At 33.9% G+C, this 18,354-nt stretch overlaps 1 long non-coding RNA gene across 1 annotated transcript; it reads left to right on the forward strand.

Moving 5' to 3' along the window:
* The first annotated feature begins 11,341 nt into the window (after positions 1–11,341).
* Positions 11,342–16,544, forward strand: LOC143079704 (uncharacterized). The gene is made up of 2 exons (XR_012979463.1): positions 11,342–11,465; positions 11,870–16,544. It is a non-coding gene; the product is annotated as an uncharacterized LOC143079704 (long non-coding RNA).
* Positions 16,545–18,354: the final 1,810 nt, after the last annotated feature.

Genomic DNA, 18,354 nt, shown 5'->3' on the forward strand with positions numbered 1-18,354 from the left:
TGTCTCAACAAAATTGACAAAATTGACTTTTGTCTCAACAAAATTAACAAAATTGAATTTTGTCTCAACAAAAATGACAAAATTGAATTTTGTCTCAACAAAAATGACAAAATTGAATTTTGTCTCACAAAAGTCAATTTTGTCTCACAAAAGTCAATTTTGTCTCACAAAAGTTAATTTTGTCTCACAAAAGTTAATTTTGTTTTACAAAAGTCAATTTTGTCTCACAAAATTGAATCTTACCTCACACAATTGACTTTTGTGATTTAATTTCCATATCAGGTAACAAGTCAATTTTGTATGCAAATATGTTTATATTTGCATACCTTTTAGACAAAATTGACTTTTGTCATGACAAATATGAATTTTGTCTACAAAAATGAATTTTGTCATGACAAAAATGAATTTTGTCTACACAAATGAATTTTGTCATCACAAAATTGAAATTCTCACAAAACAAGTCTGTAGCACATAGTTTTGTAAGACAAAAATGATTTTGTTATGACAGAATTGAATTTTGTACAAAACCACAAGAGTCCCATTCGGCGCCCCGTAGATACAGACACTAAAGAGTAATAGTTTTAAAACTTAATAAACGAGATGTAAAGCCTAGCGCAGTACAAAGAGCGGAAGATGTTTAAAGCATAAGCGCTGGAGAAATAAAGTCTAGCGCTCAAAATGTAAAGCCTAGCGCAATACAAAGAGCTGAAGGTGTTTTAAAACATAAGCGCTTGAGAAATAAAGTCTAGCGCTCAAAATGTAAAGTATAGCCCTGTAGATGTCAAGTCGAGGTAGGTAATCGTTAGCTATACACAGTTAGGAGCAATTCCGCCCCGGTGAATTGGTCCTACAAGGACAGATGGTAGGCAATACAATGTATTGTCATATAACTGAAGAATAACATAACTTTGAAAGATCTTTTTATGGACATCAAGATTATTTTTCGCATGTTTTATTGGGAATTAAATGTTTGACAGTCCTTGTCTCATATCCGTACCGACATTAAGTCCAGAAATTATTGACGCGTGTTTATACATTTTTTACATACTCAATCAGTTCAAATTAATTTAATCAGAAATTTCTTCGGCTATCTAATAGCACACCAACTTTCTTCTGGGGAAAATTCACCGAGGCCGACTTGCAAAACCAAACTCCTAACGGTGTATTGCTACCTAAAACCTACATCGCTCGACTTTACATCTAGCTGCAGTACTATCCTTATACGTCTTGATCGATAGACTTTATTTCTCCAGCGCTTACTTAAATTATTCGGTTATTCAGCGCGTTTCCTAGGCTTTAAAAGCCACTATTCTTTAATATCTGCATTAAACGACCTACATGACTTGATCATACAATACTTATGTCTAATCAATAGCTACACCCACACACACACACATATATATATATATATTTTTAAATTTGCAAACTACATTTCACATCAAATAATAACAGTTCGTTAAAATATATATATATAAACACTATACAGAGAGTCGTTGTCGTATCTGATTGACAATTAGCTAGTTGGCAGCTTTGCTTGACAGATAATCGCAATAATGTTCCAGAAATTACAACCGATACCAGACAATCTCAACTTGGTATACTTAATAACATAACGCTTAACAAAATTAAACAAACTACCCAAGTAGCGTGTGAATGCTTTTCTGGATCTATCAGACACATACCTCCCGTTTCCGATACATTAATAACAAGTAGAGCTATGTTTAGCATGACAAATTCTAATAGACATATAGTTTTGAACTGTTTTTTTTCCCCAAAAGTATAAGCTGAGCGAAGGATTATCAGAGGCGGATTTAGGGGGGGGGGGCAGGGGCCCGGCCCCCTTTTTGGGAAAAAAATTGGTTGCTTATATAGGGAATCACTGAAGCGTGACTGGAGCGGGCCCCTCGTTAGGTCAGTCAGTGGGTCCCAATTATGAAAATTTCTGGATCAACCACTGATTATTATGATTAAATTGGGTTATGATTAAATTGATTATATTGTACTGAATTAATACTTTTATTAGTATAAAATGTATAACTTCGATTTTTATGATTTTTCTTTTTCTTTTAGTAAATGTTAAATAATGCATTCAATCATTATACATAAATTCCTCAGATAATTAAATTCAATTATTTTTGGACACTCTGAAGAACTGAAAGCCTTTAAAAGGAATACTGTCATATTCTGGAGCGTACTTCTCAACCAAGCCAAAGTCTTCAACAAGATAGTCTTCACCAAAAAAACTTTGAATATCGTCTGCCTTAGTGGTCGAGTCAGAAACAACCAATTCAATGAAAACGTGACAATCTTGTTTCATTACCGATTTCAGTATGTTTATATACTCTTTCTTCAAATTTCTTTTGTCTTTTTTCAAGTCACAATTGTCCAAAATATTGAATGCTCCACGATCCCAGATACCGTCAAAATTACATTCTATAGATGCGCCGAAAAGAAAAAAGTCTCCACAATATATTCGGATTTTCCCTGTTTTGCTTGTATACAAACTTCCTTTGATTTCCTCGCAAGGTGTGACTTCATATTCCAGATTGCTGTCCTTGAAAAATTTCTGAATTGCAATTGCAGATATTTCTACTCCAACGATGTCATGACCTAGTTCAGAGAGCCAAAACATGTCTTCTACGTCCCCACACATCGGGAAAAATAGCTTAACACAATCCATGCCTTTTGTCAGGTCATCTTTATATTTTTTGATGTAAGGATTGATACCCTTCATTGCCCATCCAGGTGAACTTGAAGCTTCCCATTCCTTCGTCCATTTTGTGTTTTCTTCGTCCATCTATAACAGAAATAATCCTTAATAATTCTGTAAAATGAATAACAGGTGATGTAGGTGTATATGTCAATGATATATAACCCAACGATTTAAAATTGAGAAATGTTTCTATACATTTAAAGTTTTCAACAAAATATAAAATACAATGAACTATTAATACAATGATTTTATTGTGAATTAATGAGCCTACAATCTTCTCACAATCTTTAGACTTGTATCTATATATATATTATTGTGTAATTAAAACAAATAGATTTAAAAAAACCTGTAAATGACCTTTTTCAGTAAAAAAAGTGCAATATCATACTTACCATGCAGAAAATTGCTGTTATAATGTCAACATCTACTGTGTATCTCCTAAGAACGTGTTCTATATATACTTATTGGGTGAACTTAAGGTTGTCTTTCAGCACACGTTTACATAAAATATTGAAAACAATAAGTCAGGTAGAACATTTTATAAATAGATATCAATACCGATTCGTTCTGAAAATTATTGGAAGATCATTAATAAAAAAATGTTTGTTCTGTTGAAATGTATGGTATATAGCAATGTATATCGCTTATTCAGTAGCCCCTTGGTTACGTTATGATATATAAACAGGAAGTAATTAATATTGTTCTAGTTTATTTTTATGCGGAGAAAATATCGTTTAAACTTTTGCTTGTTTTTTATGGAACGCCATGACTTGCCTTATGTTAATGATCAGCATTATATGCAGTGCTCACAACATTATATGCAGCGCTCACACCATTATATGCAGTGCTCACACCATTATATGCAGTGCTCACACCATTATATTAAGTGCTCACAACATTATATTAAGTGCTCACAACATTATACGCAGTGGTCCAAACATTATATGCAGTGGTCACAACATTATATGAAGTGGTCAAAACATTATATGAAGTGCTCACAACATTATATGAAGTGGTCACAACATTATACGTTCTTGTTGTATGATGAGATTGATGTATGATGAGATTGTTGTATGATGAGATCATTCGGTAAACTTCGTTTTTTAGCGGAAATTACCGAATCCATAATTGGTAAATTACGGTAATGCCCAGCAAACAAATTTAAACAGTTATTAAAGTCATGTTATCATAAGGCAGTATACAATATTTAAAACTGATTGAAATAAGTAAGGAAAAGATGAAACTAAGAGGTGAATGATTGAAGTAGTTCTGTTCGTCGTAAGAAATACGAATGGCAAAATGTAAGTTAAATAATAAAATGTTTATTTAATGAAATATCGAAGGAAAATTTGTATGATATATTCCTCGAGTTCATTTCCTACTGAAGAACTTTAGCAAGGTGCCACTTTATAGTCCGTACTCAGTTTTAAAAAGCTTAATTACCTTTTAAATAAAACAGTCAGCTTTCGTTAACACATAAGTGCCATATTACGCTAGCTTATATATGTCATGATAGAGTCATTTTTGGCATCAATTTTCAGAATTTGGCATTTTTACATGAATAAGTATCTAACAGATATGGAAAATGCAGTTTAAAGCATTTCATTGTAGGTGTTTAACATAACTTTACATCAATTATTCCATTTTTTTTACAAGCTTTTTAGCACGCCAAGTAGTTTGTCTTCTAAGTATGATCAGCAGGCTTATATAGAAATATAAACTTTCATAAGAAAAATTTACCCTTTCAAGACCTAGTTTAACATCTTCATTTAAAGTTATCATCTCTTATGAAAACTGAGTTTGTGGGGATGAATAAAACGTTTACTACGTTTGTTTGTCAGTTTGCACGGTTAATATATATAAAAAAGTAGTATGCTTGCCAATGAAACAACTTTCCACAAGAGACAAAATGACATCACAGAAATTAACAACTAAACGGCCACAGTACGGCCTTCAACAATGAGCAAAGCCCATACCGCATAGTCAGCTATAGAAGGCACCGAAATGATAAACGTAAAACATTCCGAATTTATGTACAAACAAACGATCGAAAAACTAACATGTATATAACACATTAACAAACGTCAACCACTGAAATAAAGGCTCCTCCTGACTTGGGACAGCCACATATATACAGAATGTGCGGCGGGTTTTAACATGTTAGCGGGATACCAACCCTCCCTCTAACCTGGGACAGTGGCGTAACAGAACAACATAAGAACGAACTATGAAAATCAGATGTAAAAGGCTTAACTCATCAGATGGGTACAAATATAAATACATCTAACAAGAAAATAGAGTGGACGTGGGCGGGTACTTGTATATCCCAACAACAAAAAGACACTATAAGTACTGATCTGAGAGTACTCGCAGTTACTGACAGCTAGTTCAAAGCCACTAACAACTAATATAAAAAAAAACATGCATCTAAGTTTTGCATTTAGGTAAAGATTGAAACAAACTGTGAGTAAAAAAGAATGATTTACTATTATTGGATAGTAACGATTGTCCATGAAAAAAGAGTCATTTTCAATGCTCTTCAACTTTGTACTTGTTTGGATTTATAAATATTTTGATATGAGCGTCACTGATGAGTCTTATGTAGACGAAACAACCATCTGGCGTACTAAATTATAATCCTGGTACCTTTGATAACTACTTGACCTAAATTAATTCTGGTTAAGGTACATTAAGATACAAAATATAATCAACTACATGTCATAGAAGAATACTATCTTTTAGATCGCACTTCTTTGATAACAATGGACCTCGAAAAAAGATTCAAATTTGTGTTTAGGTCCAGATGATAGCAACAACACATAAAAGAGGAATGCTATTTGTTGCTGAGCACTTCTTTTATTTGATTTTAAGTCCACACAATTTATTTTGTAACAGAAGCACAAAAAAAACCGATACTCTTTATTATGTCAATATATAATTGTAATATAATTATATTAATGGAAAACTTCTAGTTAAATGAGTATAACACTGTTTTCTTATATCTTTAATTGACATCAGAAATGATGGAGATCTGAAACAATAAATCAATTAATTTATAACAATCATAAGGATGTTCCTCTACTAGTATTGTTTTACTGTGAATTCTTCTCGTTGTTGTTATTGGCGTTCTAATTCTCCTCACATACAAGCTTGTCTATAGTCTGGGGATTTCTGTTATTTTTGCTACTATTTTTTTTTCCATATCCCATGTTAGCTATAGGATCAATGTAAAAGGTTGAAAATTTCATATCTGAATATTTTTTTCGTTATCTTGAAAGTTACTTTTGACGACGGATCTTGATTGTTTCTGTGGGGCTTCTTTCTCATGGATATGGATCACTCACGGAAAAAAAATGGAAAATTGTCGAAACTAATTTGACTTTTATGTATAGCATAGTCCGAATTATATTCTTAAAAGAATTTAAATTCACAAACTTGTTATTTTGCACTAAACATTGCTGTGACATGCCTTTTTAAAATATGATTGAAAATCGTAAATGTTTAAGTAAAATTCTATTTGCAATTGCTGATCCACATTGATAAAAAAAAAAAAATGCAAGGAACAGTATACTTCTGACAGATATTTGGTTCTCCTTGAAAAATACTGGGTCATAACATATCTTAATCTTAATTACAATCTCGAGTAATCTGAATATATTTATTCAGAAATGCACAATATATGTGTATAAATCTACATGTTTTAATACGACTGCAAGAAAAAATGAAAAAAAAAAATGGTCGTATATTGCTATCACGTCGACGTCGTCAGCGTCGCCGAAGACAGATGTTTTCCGGATAATAACTTTTGTTTAAGTAAATAGAAATCAATCAAATTTTAACACAAGGTTTATAACCACTAAAGAAAGGTTGGGATTGATTTTTTTTGGGGGGAAGGGGGGTATGGTCTTAACTGTTTAGGAATTAGGAGCCAAAAAGGGGGTCGAAATAAACATTTTTGTAGTTTCCAGTCATAAGTGTATGAATCTCTCTGAAATTATACCACAAGTTTCCAAACTACAAAAGGGATGGATATGATTTGCTCGGAGGGGTAGGTTGGGGGGGGGGGGGGGAGGTGTTATGGCTCCAACCGTTTAGGAATTAGAGGCAAAAAAGAGGGAAAAACAAGGGTTTCTTGGTTAATGGTCAATTAAGACAATTTGAAACCAGTGTAAGGAAGGTAATCCAAATATATTAAGGTAATCCAGACATGTTTGATTACCTCCTTTACACTGCTTTAAAATTATGTGTAAAGATTTTTTTCCCCATATCAGATTTCAGAAATGAAAAAGAAAAAAGTGGGGGATACATTTTTCTTTTCTTGAGGTTGGGGTCAGTATGCAACAGCATAGTATATTGCACAAAACAACAAAAAAAGGAGGGTATTTTTTTCATTTTTGGAGGGGGTTGGGCAATTCGCAACAGCGTAGTGCAAAAGCAAAAAATTAAGTATAAATTCAAATTATATAACCAATTTCTAGTTCTTTGACTACAGTTATTCTGTGTCAGAAACCTATAATGTGTCAAATATTTAATTACATTCCAAATTCAGACCTGAATCAAGCGTGAATAGTGTGTCCATTTTTGTCCGAACGGTTCAGGGTTGGACATCTGCGGTCGTATCCAACTGCGTTCGGCGAAGCAATTTAATAAAGACTTAAATATAATTTTATATACATATGGTGAAACTGATTCTCAAAATAAGTTTAAACTGCCCTGGTGTGGAATAAATTTGTGTTAAATTGATCATACTTCTTAATTTACTTATTTCAATCAGTTTTAAATATTGTATACTGCCTTAATGATAACATCTATCTATAATACTAAAATTACGAGGTCCAATTTGTCAGCCGTCATCGGGAAAAAACGACAAATCAAAGAATTCAACTTTATATATAGCTAATAAAGGACAATGGTGTAGATTAAAAATTACACCACTCCAGACCCTTTTGTTTTCCACATAATTAATATTGCCAATAATTAACAAGTTCCGTGTCGATTCCGATATCGATACCAATAGTATATTAACCTGTTACCTATAATCTTATCTGTACGTTCCTCATCTGACAGGTGCACCACCAAACGGTGTATTTAGGATTTTGCTATATACACGGATCATAATCACAGGGCACTACTAAATTTATTCAATCATTGTCAAATTGTTCACTATTGTAGTATTTTAATCAGTGAGACTTTCTAAGATAACAATACGAATACTAACAATCTGGACATAAAATGAAGCGTATATGTAAGGAACAGTTTTCAATCTGTTAGCGGGCATGACGCAAAACAGCGAATCAAAGAATTCAACTTTATTTAAAACTAATATAGGACAATGATGTTAATTAAAAAATACTTCATTCCAGGAACTTTTGTTTTCCTAATAATGTATATTATCAATAATTGACAAGTTCCAGGTCGACGGGTTCACACAGAAAGAGTTTGAAAGCAGAGAACACTGTGTATCTTATAATCGGCATTACTTTATAAGATGACAAAACAAACACTGAAATAAGTCTTACACATAGTTATATACTTTACTGTGTCACTGTGACTCAGTCACGGACCCGCGATTTCACGGGTGTGTTCTAGTAATACTAAAATTACGAGGTCCAATTTGTCAGCCGTCATCACGTAAAAACGATGAATCAAAGAATTCAACTTTATATATAACTAATATAGTACAATGGTGTTGATTAAAAATTACACCACTCTAGGCCCATTTGTTTTCCACGTAATTAATATTGCCAATAATTATGAAGTTCCGGATCGAGTCCGACACCGATACCAATAGTATATTCACCTGTTACCTATTACCTTATCTGTACGTTCCGCATCAGACAGGCGCACCACCAAACAGTGTATTTAGAATTTTGCTGTATACTGTTGAGTAAAAAATATTCCATTCCAGGCCCTTTTGTTTTCCAAATTATTAATATTACCAATAATTGATAGGTCCCAGGTCGACGGGTTCAAACAGAAAGATTTTGAAAGCAGAGAAAACTGTGCACCTTATACATGTTATAATCGGCATGACTTTATCAGATGACAATACCAATACTAAAATAAGGCATACGCATAGTTATATATCAGTCACGGACCCGCGATATCACGGGTGTGTTCTAGTATATAATAATAACTGTTGAAATTTGTTTGCTAGGCATTAATTTACCGTAACTTACCAATTATGGATTCGGTAATTTCCGCAAAAAAACGAAGTTTATCGAATGATCTCATCATACATCAATCTCATCATACAACAAAAAACGTATAATGTTGTGATCACTTCATATAATGTTGTGAGCATTTCATATAATGTTTTGACCACTTCATATAATGTTGTGACCACTGCATATAATGTTTGGACCACTGCGTATAATGTTGTGAGCACTTAATATAATGTTGTGAGCACTGCATGTATATATATCATTCTATTCTACTATTCTAACAAGAGGCTCTCAAGAGCCTGAATCGCTCACCTGAATTTTTTTGGTTTAATCTCTCATCAATGATTATTTTGGCTTTTCAATTTATTTAAATGTTCTTTGAATCGTCCTATTTTCTTCAAAAGCAAAAAAAAATCATTTTCTCCTATGTTCTATTTTAGCCATAGGAGCTATGTTTCTTGACATACAAGGAAATGAAATATAAAATTTATACTAGATACTCTGAAACTCTGAAACTCATTTAGCCTAAGTTTGGCTGAAATTGATACAGCAGTTTCATAAGAGAAGATTTTTTAAAGTAAGTCAACATGATGAACAAATTGTGAAAAAAGTCTTTAAAGGGCAATAACTCCTAAAGAGGTCAATTGACAATTTTGGTCAAATTGACTTATTTGTAGATCTTACTTTGCTGATCATATTTGCTGTTTACAGTTTATCTTTATCTATAATAATATTCAAGATAATGACCAAAAACTGCAAAATTTCCTTAAAATTACCAATTAAGTGGCAGCAACCCAACAATTGGATGTTTGATTCATCTGAAAATTTCAGGGCTGATAGATATTGACCTAATGAACATTTTTACTCCATGTCAGATTTGCTCTTAATGCTTTCGTTTTTGAGATATAGGCCAAAAACTGCATTTGACCCCTATGTTCTATTTTAAGTAACGGCGGCCATGTTTTTTGACGGATCAAAAATCAAAGCACACACTTTGTGCAGGATAATCTAAGGAACAACCATGCTAAGTTTTAACCAAATCCATTCAGTAGTTTCAGAGGAGAAGATTTTTTAAAGTTAGCAAATATGATGAACAAATTGTGAAAAATTGTCATTAAAGGACAATAACCCCTTAAGGGGTCAATTGACAATTTTGGTCATATTAACTTATTTGTAGATCTTACTTTGCTGATCTTTTTTGCTGTTTACAGTTTATCTTTATCTATAATAATATTCAAGATAATGACCAAAAACTGCAAAATTTCCTTAAAATTACCAATTAAGTGGCAGCAACCCAACAATTGGATGTTTGATTCATCTGAAAATTTCAGGGCTGATAGATATTGACCTAATGAACATTTTTACCCCATGTCAGATTTGCTCTTAATGCTTTCGTTTTTGAGATATAAGCCAAAAACTGCATTTGACCCCTATGTTCTATTTTAAGTAACGGCGGCCATGTTTTTTGACGGATCAAAAATCAAAGCACACACTTTGTGCAGGATAATCTAAGGAACAACCATGCTAAGTTTTAACCAAATCCATTCAGTAGTTTCAGAGGAGAAGATTTTTTAAAGTTAGCAAATATGATGAACAAATTGTGAAAAATTGTCATTAAAGGACAATAACCCCTTAAGGGGTCAATTGACAATTTTGGTCATATTAACTTATTTGTAGATCTTACTTTGCTGATCTTTTTTGCTGTTTACAGTTTATCTTTATCTATAATAATATTCAAGATAATGACCAAAAACTGCAAAATTTCCTTAAAATTACCAATTAAGTGGCAGCAACCCAACAATGGTTTGTTTGATTCATCTGAAAATTTCAGGGCTGATAGATCTTGACCTAATGAACATTTTTACCCCATGTCAAATTTGCTCTAAATGCTTTCGTTTTTGAGATATAAGCCAAAAACTGCATTTGACCCCTATGTTCTATTTTAAGTAACGGCGGCCATGTTTTTTGACGGATCAAAAATCGAAGCGCACATTTAGTGCAGGATATACTAAGGAACAATCATGTTAAGTTTCATTCAAATCCATTCAGTAGTTTCAGAGGAGAAGATGTTTGAAAAATTGTTAACGACGACAGACGACGACGACGACGACGACGGACGCCAAGTGATGAGAAAAGCTCACATGGCCTTTTAGGCCAGGTGAGCTAATAATAGTGCGTTGCAAGTGTATGGTGGACACTCTTCTGTAAAAAAAAACCCCGATTTTTCTTAAAGATTGGATATGAGCAGCCATTCAATTTTTCCCGCAAAAACAATTACAGAGTTACCAGTCCTTGCCGGGAGTGTCGCAAAACATTCTCGAGACAGTTCTTCCGCAAGCTTTAAGGTGTCAGACCACCAATTAAATATCCCTAACTGTTCAACCAAATTTAGCAATTTTCACAGCTTACTAAATATTTTACCTTAAGTTTAACTTCATAGAAACCAGGTATATCCTGCGTCATGTCTCATGTTTCACATTCATTTATTTTCCGGAAAGAAACCGGACTTATTTTTTGTATTACAATTTTCATAAACTTCCGTCAAGTCACGTTAATTTTCTCTTGGACAATCCTTCTGATGCCACGATGTAAGTCACTTATACTTACCTTTTTTATGTATATATAGTGTTTAAACACATTCATTTTGATAGACTGCAATTGTTTTTATAAGTTTTTGACGATGCAAACAATTTTTGATAACCACATGCGAATTCGAAATCACTGTGAGCAAAGTGTGAATCGATAATATGTTTTCAGTTGGAATATGGTCAGAAATGTCACCGTGTGTAAACTTGACAGTAGATAAATTGCTTTTTTGCGAATAAGTTGATACTTTGAATATATGAAGTTTGTATACTGAATACTTATTTTGAAATATGTTTCCATTAGAGGTACACACACTACATTTTCTATTATTTGATACTATTTTTGTTGATTTGTCTGAAATGTTACATTAGCTGTTTTTATATCGATTGTCTTTGTTTTATTGTAGCTTTTCACCATATAGATGTGCAACGGAATAAATACTATCTCACAGTATTGACTTTGATTTGTTAGTCCCTAACGATTTAGCACATAGGTTTAGCTGGACTGCGTCTAGGCAGTCACAGTGAAAAGATCCATTAATCAGCATGGATACAGCAGAAACTGTTGATGATTTAAAACAGAGAGAACATACAATGACGGAAAAAGGACTTGAGTTGTTTCACACAACACTGGATAAACACATAAAAACTTTAAAACGTGTTTCAAGTAAGATAGACGAACACTGTGTTAAAATTACTTCTGGACAAATGGACCATGATACGTTAGAATTACTCAAACTATCATTAGAAAAATACATTAAAAAGTCTGATGATTATATCAGTTTTCTTACACATACGAAAACAGCTGAAGCGACAAGTGAACTAGAAGAACACACGAAATTTAGGGAAGACTTTGTCTACAAAGTGGAAGGACTTATCCGATCAAGTATTGCTGAGACAACAGGATTTCAGCCGAAATCTACACTCAAAGAACCTTCTGTTAAATCTCACAAGAAAACTTCAAAGAAATCATTATCCAAAGCTTCTCTTAGATTAAGTAACAGTTCAGTACTGCGACAAAAGGCAAAGATTTCTGCAGAAACTGCACGTAAGAAACTAGAATTTGCACAAGAAGAATCAGACTTGCTGACGCAAAAGGCAGAATATGAAGCTACATGCATTATTGAAAAGGCCAAACTCGCGGCTAAAGAGAAAGGTTTATCAGCTAGAAAAGAGGCAGCTGTTGCTATGGCCGAGTTAAATGCAATTGAAGAAGATGAAACTGAGTCAGAATCTAGTGACAATGGATCAGAAATTGTAAAAATCCAATTAACGAAAAGGTATGTTGAAGACCAAAATAAAATTCTGAGTAAAGAGAATGACAAAGAGAAATATATTTCAAAGCCGTCTCAACTTGATCCTTCTGTTCCTAGTTTTAAACCTAGCAATCTGCTTACAACAAAAGAGACTGGTCAGATTATTAAGCATGTTAAGCAAGAAGATGTTAACAACAATTTCGCTATGTTTCTGATGAAAAAGGATTTACTTTCATCGAGAATACATAAATTCGATGATTGCCCAGAAAACTATGTCTCGTGGAAGGACACATTTAAATGTGTTGTACATGAAATTGGCGCCACCGCCACCGAGGAATTGGACCTTTTGTTACAGTATACAGGTGTAAACTCAAGGAAAAAAGTGGTAAGCATCAAAGTAGCTAACGCAGGTTATCCAACAAGCGCACTCGAACGTGCGTGGAATCGTTTGGACAGTCGTTATGGATCACCCGAGAAAGTAGAAACTGCGTTAAAAATGAAGTTAAGTTCTATGCCGAAAATCACTTACAAGGACAAAAACAAACTATATGAACTCTCAGATGTTCTGGCTGAGATTCAAGCAGTAAAGGAAAAACCTGAATATTCTGCACTGCTGAGTTTTTATGATACATCTATGGGTGTTAATCCGACAATTTCAAAGTTACCAGCAGGATTACAAAGTAAATGGCGTGATCGTGCAGCCTCTTACAAAAGAAAACATTGTGTCATTTTTCCACCTTTTACCTTCTTTTGTGACTTTGTTCTTGAAATGGCAGAAGTAATGAATGACCCTAGTTTTGACTTTGAATTTAGTGGAATGTCTCATGAACCTAGAACCAATTATCGTAATGTTTCAGTAGCAAAAACGGAAATTGATAACAACACTAACACTCCTAAATGTATCATTCACAATGCGAATCATTCTCTTGATGACTGTCGTGTATTTCGACACAAGACACAGGATGAAAGAAAATCACTTTTGAAACAGCACGGTATCTGTTTTAGATGTTGTGTTTCAAAGCATCTCAGGAAAGACTGTCATGAAAACGTCAAGTGTTCGGAATGTAAAGGAACTTCACATACTACCGCTATGCATGTCTTCAAAATTGAATCTCAAGATGGAATTAAATCAAAGCCAGAAGCAAGTGTCTCAAAGTATGGCGAGGAGAACTCCCCAAAGGAGGAAGTTAATTCAAAATGCACCGAAGTTTGCAAAGGCGGCGTAGATAAATCATGTGCAAAAATTGTATTATTAGACATATTACACGCACAGAAACCAAACTCACGCATGCGTATATACGCGATTATAGATGAACAAAGCAATTCTTCACTTGTGCATGGAGACATACTTGATTACTTTGGCATCGAAGCAGAGTCGAGACAATATTCATTAAGTAGTTGTAGCGGTACAGTTATGATGAACGGCAGACGGGCAAGTGGTTTTGTTGTGCAATCTCTAGATGGACAGAATCTTGAGCTTCCTACTCTCATTGAGTGTGACATGATACCGAATAATCGAAATGAGATACCTACCTGTGACGTAGCTGCTAATTACCAACACCTTGCTTCCATTGCTCAATTCATACCTCCTCTTGATGCTGAGGCGAAAATATTACTTCTTATTGGTAGAGATTTGATGCAAGCGCACCACGTATTGGATCAAAAGATTGGCAAGCCATATCAGCCATACGCACAAAGATTAAAATTAGGATGGATTATTGTCAGTGAATCGTGCTTGGACGGTGTTCACATTCCGAAAGATGCAAGCGTTTTGAAAACTTTCATAGATGTTAATGGAAAGTCTTCAGTGCTAGAACCTTGTAGTAGTAAATTTAATGTTTCTGATTGTGAACAAGACACACACCTGTTCAAGACCACGAAAGATGACGACAAACCGAGTTTATCGATAGAAGATCGAAGCTTTTTAGAACTGATGGACACTGAAATGAAAAGAGACGACAACAGTCATAATTGGATAGCACCGCTTCCCTTCAAACCTAATCGTAAACAGTTACCCAACAACTGCACACAAGCCTTGCATAGGGCCAGGAGCTTTGACGCAACTCTTAGGAAGAATCCCGTTAAGAGACAGCACGTTAATGAATTCATGACAGCTCTGTTTGAAAATGGGCATGCAGAACGTGCTCCAGTACTAGAACCAAATAGTGAATGTTGGTACCTACCTTTATTCGGGATCTACAATCCACAGAAAAAGGACCGTATAGGAATCGTATTCGACTCATCAGCTAAGTTTCAGGGACTATCCCTTAATGATGTTTTAATGACTGGTCCTAATCTAACTAACAATTTGCTTGGTGTGCTCATCAGATTTAGGACGGAGAAAGTTGCTGTGATAGCTGACCTGCAACAAATGTTTTATAGTTTCTATGCGAGTAGTAACCACAGAGATTACTCACGTTTCGTCTTGCATGAGAATAATGACCTCACAAAAGAACTTGTGAATTTTATAATGAAGGTGCACCACGTCTTTGGCAACAGCCCAAGTCCTGCCGTGGCTACCTGTGGTTTACAGAAAACTGCCGATATTACTGGTGAAATGTCAGGTATGGATGTCAAGAAATACATTTATCGTAACTTCTATGTTGATGACGCACTGTCATCACACAGTACGAGTGAAGAAGCATTTAGTTTGTTCAAAAGAGCTCAGTCAGCTCTACCATGTCTACTAGAAGAAGGAAATTTACGGCTACACAAAATTTGCTCTAATTCAAGTAAAGTTTTGTCGGCATTTGAGAAGGATTACTTAGCAAAGAACCTCTTCGAGAAGCAGTTGAAAGGTATTCAGCATCTCGCAAATCAGTTCTGGCACCGATGGAAATCTAAATTTCAGCCGGACCGTAAAACGTACAAGAAGGTGATGTTGTTCTCATGTGCGATAAATCTCTACACAGGAATGAATGGCCAGTGGGAATCATTATTAAAACACACACAAGCGATGACAACCGTGTGCGCGAGGTCGATGTTCGTTTAGGAAAAGACAGGAAAACATTCACCAGACCCGTGAACGAGTTGATTGTGCTTCTACCAAACTAAAAAAAAAAAAATATGTAGTTTCAATTTGCTTCTACCAAACTAACAATATGTAGTTTCAATGTGCTCTTACCAGACTAACAATATGTAGTTTCAATGGACAATTTGATTTATTGATATTTGATTTGTGTATTACTATATGACTAGATAAATTTTAGACTCCGTCATTATAATGTGATATAGATAATATCAGGCGAGGAGTGTCATGTCTCATGTTTCACATTCATTTATTTTCCGGAAAGAAACCGGACTTATTTTTTGTATTACAATTTTCATAAACTTCCGTCAAGTCACGTTAATTTTCTCTTGGACAATCCTTCTGATGCCACGATGTAAATCACTTATACTTACCTTTTTTATGTATATATAGTGTAAACACATTCATTTTGATAGACTGCAATTGTTTTTATAAGTTTTTGACGATGCAAACAATTTTTGATAACCACATGCGAATTCGAAATCACTGTGAGCAAAGTGTGAATCGATAATATGTTTTCAGTTGGAATATGGTCAGAAATGTCACTGTGTGTAAACTTGACAGTAGATAAATTGCTTTTTTGCGAATAAGTTGATACTTTGAATATATGAAGTTTGTATACTGAATTCTTATTTTGAAATATGTTTCCATTAGAGGTACACTACATTTTCTATTATTTGATACTATTTTTGTTGATTTGTCTGAAATGTTACATTAGCTGTTTTTATATCGATTGTCTTTGTTTTATTGTAGCTTTTCACCATATAGATGTGCAACGGAATAAATACTATCTCACAGTATTGACTTTGATTTGTTAGTCCCTAACGATTTAGCACATAGGTTTAGCTGGACTGCGTCTAGGCAGTCACATCCTGAATTGTACATGTATCAGCTTTCTGCATGCCAATTTTCAACATACCTTTAAAGTCTTCCAACAAAAAAACTGACCTTCAAAGAGAGGTACTCCAAAAATAACCCCTGGTTTTCTGGAAATCTTAAATTAGTATACTATGGAGCGCATTAATCCTCAATTTTTCATGCAAACTCATAGACAAGTAAATTTTGGCTCAAAATGGTCTAAATATGTTTCGGAGTTAAGAATGACGTCCTTTATCACTGTACTTGTATACATATTTTTAAGGGGCCGGCTGAAGGACGCCTCTGGGTGAGGGAGTTTCTCGCTACATTGAAGACCCATTGGTGGCCTTCTGCTGTTGTCCACTCTATGATTGGGTTGTAGCCGCTTTGACACATTCCCCATTTCCTTTCTCAATTTAATTCTCTTTCACCAAAAGTTTCATTTCTCAAATTTGTTGGTTAGTTTAAGTAAACAATGACATCAAAAGCACTATTTTGTGTCAGAGTAGGGCTACTTTTACGTTCTAAATTGGAGGTCTGACACCTTAACAGGTACGTGTGCATAGGTATTATCAATGATTTTTTACATATATATATATATATATATATATATATATATATATATATATATATATATATATCTAACTACAAAACATTTTCTTATTATTAATTTGTGTTTTTAAAAAAATTTTGTATGTATTTGTATACATATATAATATTGAGTATGTATTGAAAAAATGAAGTTAAAACATGCGATAAGGAATTTTATTTTACTTTGATAATGTCCGCGAATCTATATTTTTTATAGATCGGTTGAAAACCAAAAACTAATTTGCATAATGGAAATTTAGGCGATAGTAATACATCGGAATGACCTCAAGGTCATCTCGATGTAAACATCGGATGACCGCAAGTTCTTGTGGATGGTCACAAGCAACTTTTCTCAGAAAAAAATCACAATCTCTATACCTGAAAGTGAGGTTAATGTACCGTGAGATAGAGAAAATAAAAATCTGAGACAAGTTCGTTCGTGGAATGATAAATAAATGACAGGGAATTCAACCTCACCGTAATAACTATTATATTGTAGTGATACAAATCAGTATACTCTGGTTTGTTGCTATATATTACATTAATATTTGTATATTTCAGTAACACGTATTATATAAATTTCATCCATTTGTATATCATTCTAGTCTACTATATAAATAATAGTGCAGTGCAAATGCATGATGAACTCTCTTCTGTAATAACTAGATTTTTTGAATAGCAATTGGATTTGAGTAGGCATTCATTATTCCCACCAAACGTTCAATCACCTATGCAGAGTTATCGGTACTTGAGAGATCAAGGTCTGATAACTCTGCTTGGGAGATTGCAAACGTTCTTGAGAGATTCCTCCGCAATTCGTTATTTCAGTAAACGACAATGATACAAAAATAAATGAATATAATTGCTCCTCATGTTTAACATGTAGAAGAAAATTTCTGGCAACGATAAATAAATGACAGGGAATTCAACCTCACCGGCGTAATATCTATTATATTGTAGTGACACAAATCAGTATTCTCTGGTTTGTTGCTATATATATTATATTAATATTTGTATACTTCAGTATTTCATGTGTTATATAAATTTCATCCATTTGTATATCATTCTATTCTCTCACTCACTCATCCTCTTCGTGCCTGTCATCACATAAGGCCTAAAAAAAAAAGATATGTGTTTCCGGTAACATCATTTTGAAAAA

This window comes from Mytilus galloprovincialis, chromosome 6, assembly GCF_965363235.1.
Source record: "Mytilus galloprovincialis chromosome 6, xbMytGall1.hap1.1, whole genome shotgun sequence".
Lineage (NCBI taxonomy): Eukaryota > Metazoa > Mollusca > Bivalvia > Mytilida > Mytilidae > Mytilus > Mytilus galloprovincialis.